The sequence below is a fragment of the Rhea americana genome, unplaced genomic scaffold, assembly GCF_003343005.1.
Source record: "Rhea americana isolate MKP2758 unplaced genomic scaffold, rheAme1 scaffold_3, whole genome shotgun sequence".
Taxonomy (NCBI): Eukaryota; Metazoa; Chordata; class Aves; order Rheiformes; family Rheidae; genus Rhea; species Rhea americana.
Genome location: NW_028186423.1, coordinates 1,024,863 through 1,030,772, shown reverse-complemented (window position 1 = coordinate 1,030,772; position 5,910 = coordinate 1,024,863).

The following is a 5,910-nucleotide window of genomic DNA, read 5'->3' as shown; positions in this document are numbered from 1 at the left end:
GTACTCATGTGCAGCCCAGTACTGAGGCAAGACTCGGTGCTCCAGCACGGGATTGGCAGCAACAGCTTGGTTCTCCTGTGCATGAATGACCTCAATTAGAGATACCCTACTCATGGCTGGAAGCTCATGTCTTAAAATAGACATATCTTAAAATAATTCCTTCTAATAGACTAGATTACTTACTTATGGTAGGAAATAAAAGCCAAAGCAACCCATTCAGCGGTCATGGGCCTCTATGCATGAACATAGTTTTGAAAGAAGTTGAATGCATGTCACATACAAAATTTTTCAGGAAACTTTTGTTAAATCATATTCTGAATTTGATTTTGGATTTTTGTCCCCTCACTTGTATTCATAATTTTTTGAATATGTTAGAGAAAGGGTTTCTTAGCAGAAGCGTTAATGGCAGCAGCTGTCTGTAACAGATTCAGAGCCTACAGGGCTTGCAGAATAGCCCTAGTCCAATCAGAAAAGCATTTTCTATTGGCTTCTTAAAACTTTCATCCTTAGCTATTTTCTCCTGTAGGTGGTGTCTTTTCAAAAGTGAAATTTAAAGTATTTTCAAAAGCAGTGGAAAAAACCCCAAATTTCCTGCTCCATTATAAAATAACATTTGCAAACTTTCCATTTAAAGTTACCTTAATCCCCCTCCCCCCAAAAAGGAAGAAAACAAAAACAGATTAAGTAAACAGGTGTTAGGAATATTGTCAAATTATGAGAAGAGTATTTTAAATTTTACCAGAACTGATGAAGGGATTCACAAGGCAAAAGTTCATCACAATAAAGAAAGGTAAGACCACAAGAAATGGTAATGAAGAAGACTGTAAAATGTGTATCATGAGAGGAAAATATTATACTATGATTTTTTTCTTGGCTAACATTATGTTTGTGCTTGGACTGGTAGAGTGATGGRTTTTAAGAGAAATTTCAAGACTTTGCTGAAATTCCTTTATTTATTTTGCTGTCCATACACAGGTGTTGAATGTTAGCATTCACACTAATTTCAGGTGGCTACATTGACATATAAACTAATTATCTAGTGAGTAAAACAAGGAAAAAACATTCTTCTTAACTATTTACCCTTTTTTTCYCTGCACATATAATGGTATGCGTTTACCATCTTTTAGCACCTGATACTGCAAACCATCTCATCTGTATTTGTCAGCTAACATGAGATGTSCTGTTAGGATGCGTTTAAGTGAATTCTGCAGGTGCCTCCACCAGGCTTCATGACCACTTCTCCCCCTTGACTGCAGACTGGCAGCCTGGGTCTGGTTAATCAGGGAATGAAGTGGTTCAAGTGCCTGAGTTGGGGATGGTGGCACAAGAGATCATGACATAACCCATACAGAGAATTCATCTTAAGCCCATTTGCCTTTCTAATTAGCAAACTACTATGGCCGTGGAGAGGCACTGGAGAAAGTTTTTTTCTTCTTTTCCCATTTTTCRTCCTGTTCAGCTGCTCCTACTGCTGCTGCTACTTCTCTTCAATGTGTTGAACTTGTCCTGAAATTGAGAGAACATAAGAAGGTGGTTTGAATTTACTTTTGGTTAGTGGTAAACATTTTCCACTTAGRATTATGGGTCAGTACTTCAGCTTTTCTTTTTTAATAGATCTCATTTTTAAAAAGCAGTCTCTCAGACATGTGAGAGCAGTAGGGAGAGAGGTTAGTGCAGACAGAACTTACGTGCTCTTACGGAATAGGTGCTATATACAAACATACACTATCAGCATGCTGCTGATTTTGAAATTAGTTAAATCTAATAGTAGATTTATCAGAATACTGTGATAGTGCTAATGCAGCTTTTCGCAGTGGCGGTGCAGAAATAAAGAGTTACACTAAATAGCTGGCCACCTGCATGCCAAAAAAAAAAAAAAAAAAAAAGCCAGTGCCTGGGGGGAAGTTTGGGGAAGGGAATCCTGGTGTAGAGAACATGTTCAGCAGTTGTTTCTCTGTGTAGATTAAAAGAACAATTTTAATCTCCAGTGCCAGCTCTGTAAGATGCCTGCTAATGGAGGCTGAAGCTAAGACCGCCTGAGCTGTTGTACTGCTGTGCTGTACAGGATGCTTCGTCTCCACTGGCTTTGCTGTGTTTGACTCAAGGCCCTTTCAGTAAAGCATGTATTTATTGATGTCTCGTGCCACCCTGGTCGCTTTGCCCCTCTACGCAGAAGAGTTTCCTCTTGCCAGGTTTTAATTCTACAGCATATTAAAAAAACCATCCAAGTATATAATTGTCAGGTAACAGTTACAAAGACCTCATGAAAGGCCCAACTCATTACAGTCAGTATCTGAGCTTCAGAAAAGATTGAGCATGCAGAATAAAAGCTGCAGGCTGAAACCTCCCTTCTCATTAACAGCTGCATATAGCAACTGAGTGGGTTTTTGGTGTGGGATTCAGTTTTTGGTTGTAGACACATCTAGGGTCTACACACTGACCTCTTAGCCATGACAGCAGCTTAGCCAAGCTCCTGTTATAGTCAAGAGGGCTTGTCAGCCCCATCCCTGCAGTCTGGACTTTGAGTCTCAGAAAGAAAAGAAAAGAAAAAAGAAGAGAAGAGAAGAGAAGAGAAGAGAAGAGAAGAGAAGAGAAGAGAAGAGAAGAGAAGAGAAGAGAAGAGAAGAGAGAGAAGAAGAGAAGAGACGAGACGAGACGAGACTCAGTCCTCTGAGTCCCAAAACTCAGCTGGCCAGGCGTAAGGTCTGTTTGGGGGAGTGTGGGATAGCTCTCCAGACTCCTCTGCGTGTATCAAGAGGAGACTAGTGTCTCCACCAACTATAATGGGAGCTCAGACACCTGGCTCACATGAAGACACTTACATTTAGTAAGTATATTTAGGTGTCTACAGTCTGGACCTGAATACCAAAAGCTTGTGGCTTAGGGATTCAGCTGCCTAAACATAGATGCCCTGTGGTGTCTGAGACATCCAAGTGGGGCTGGGAGGTAGGACACAAAGCTTAAAAGAGACCGTGGACCAGCAGATGCAGTCCAGGAAGGACACTACAGGGAACATCAAATGCCTCTAAATATCTATGTGTGGGCAACACACTTGAGCCTTTAGTGATAGAATATATTTATGAATTTCTGTTAAGTACATTTCTTCTCTTTAGTCTTGTGTTGATACCATTTTTTTTTAATCTCCCATTTTCCATGAAAAGTAGCTACACATCTACCAGGATAGTTAGGAATTTAATGTGACTTACTACAAAAAAAGAATCTAAAACTTACTTTTTTACCCAATGTTCATTTATTAGAGGATCCATGCATGGCTGATTCATGCCCCTCAAGATTGATGACCCTTTCCCTGGCCTTACTGCCTCCCCACTCTTTACCCTCCCAGATAAAGCCAGAGAGAAGAAAACAACAGAAGAAYGATAAGGAACGATAAGGAAAGAGAAGTAGCTCTGTAATTTATACTGAATTGTAATTGTTTACTTGGTTTGTTTTCTAAAACAAAATTCTGTTACGTGCCTGCATCACCGCACCGTGGGGCTAGTTTCGGGAAGGAGGCTGACCATTGCTTAAGTGGTTTGAGAAAGCTCTCAGAACAGCTGATACACTGATCACGTTGAACAAATAAACAGACGCATCTTTTACCCCTTCAATGGCCTTTCATCTAGGCCCCCTTGCAGCTGATGATGGAGAAAATGTTTAGTAGCAACGTGGCAACTACTCAGATACTTTCCCCTTTGCCACATGCCCGAATCTCATCATATATATTTTCTCCATGGTGAGAGGAGCAGAGCAAACAGACTGTGCTGGGTCTGATAATCTGTGGTCACTTCAGACATTCCAGGAGTGCCTGAAAAAGAAGTGCAAGGGTGGTGGGGAAGGGATGAGACAGTACAGAAATGCCTATAAACATCTTGCTTTGCTGTGAAAATTTAGAGACTTCGCATGTTTTAAAAAGTGTGTTTGGTAAAGGCAAATTGCGACAAGCAGCGTTAAAATGAAGGAACAACCAAAAGCTAATTCAGTAATTTTTACTGAAGGACTCTGTGTGTCTTCTGTTACTAGCAGTGGAAAGACTGCCAGGGATTTCTGAGAGAGTAAGATATGTTCACAAACATGACTGGCCCATCAATGAAAACCCACGAGGYTGGTTAAGTTTGGTGCCGTATGACTCTTACCTATTGCACTACTGACAGAAATACTGAAAGCGTGTTTATTTTTTCACTTCTTACGATGCCTGTTTTCAGATGTCCCTATTCTCACAATTTAATGTTCTGTGCACGTAGAAAGCAGTAGCCACAGGCTCAAATTTCCTTCCTATAGCTACTTTAAAAGAAGCATTAGGGTTGCAAGAAGAAGATGATTTCTGCGTTCACAATAGATTTTCAAATGGAAACATGAATAGCTCACATTCATAATAGATGAGACGACTTTGATCTTTCCAAGGCTGTACTTTCCATGTCGGCAGTCTCACTGTGGGGTCCATGGCTTCAGAGCACTTGTCTCCAGGCCTTGGCTCAGCTCCAGGCTGAGGCTCAATGCCGTATATATGTGGTACCTCACTGTGGAGGGTCTCTCTTTGAATAAAAATACAGCCATTATTCAARTAAAAGTAAAGCTGAACACCTAAGTAATGCCTTGATCCTTAATTTAATGCCACACAGGCAAATTGCAGTAGGGCCAGGATTAAATGTATTGGCTTGAGTCATTGACATTATGTAGATAAAAGTTTGCTATTATGAACGAGTGTGGAAAACAGACACACATTGTGATGAATGTTATTCTGAAGCTCAGAATGAAATCTCTTGCAATGTGTGTGTGTCAGTTCTAAAGTTAAATACAGGTTACTAGGGAACAGCAGCTAATTGTTTTCAAGCTTGTAAAAAAACACAACATGGGTCAGCTAATTAAGATGATGAAGGTAAAACCTCGTATTCCACTACAGCCAGAGAGGTCAGACAATGAATAGGTCTAAAAACAGCCCGTTCTGTGACGCATGCCTGTGCCAGATTCTGTTGCAGTTTGGAGAAGCAATTATGTAAATATAGATTTGCAAACAATTTCATGAAGTGACAAAAACAGTGTTAATTACCTGAAATGTTAGCGATCTGTCTAGCCAACCGCAGAGTGATGAAATCATGGTCATGTTAAAAATGAAAGCCTGATGTAATCTTTTTTTTACAGGAACTTATCTTTCCTTACATCACTGACTTAATTCTTAAGTGCAGCTGGCTTTTTTTGAACCTAGGTCCTGGAAAAACACACAGTTGCACACAGACATACCGACACTCAAAATAATGTATCTATTCCGGTTAACAGTCACCTCTGGTGACTCTACAGATATTTATCAAAGATAAAGATCTTGATCTAAGAATGAATTCATTTGTGTTTAAATTCTCATGCAGAGCCAAATAAGATTTGGGCTTTGTTTCTGATACAATGAAGATGCTGTTTATTGTCTTTAAGATGTGAAAAAGCAATGCTGGTGGTAACTATCGCATGCTTTCGATTTGCATGGAGTGTCTTAGTGATTTTACACCACCATTTAAAGCTCTTTAATCTTCATTTGATTCCTTGTTTATTGGGCTGCCAGTAGGCTCCACAGTTCAGTGTGTTACAATTTAAAAGGCTCATTTCTCAAGAATGCGATCAGTGTCTTCATTGTACTCATTAGTTATTTAAGCATTATAAACATGGTTGATAAATAGTAAGAGACAGAGTATATCCTACCGATACTAAATACTGATATCCAGTTATGCGACTTTCCCCAGATTATGGCTATGGCTGTCATACAAGATAGACTAGAAACATTCTTTGGAAGAACCATGCAAGTTCACATCAAGTTTAGTAAAGGTTCTGGATACAGTTAGCCATAAATAATGGTTATTTTGTAATATTCAGAAACATCTTATTTCCATGGATAAATTACTACTTTCTCTTTTTCTGGTGAATATT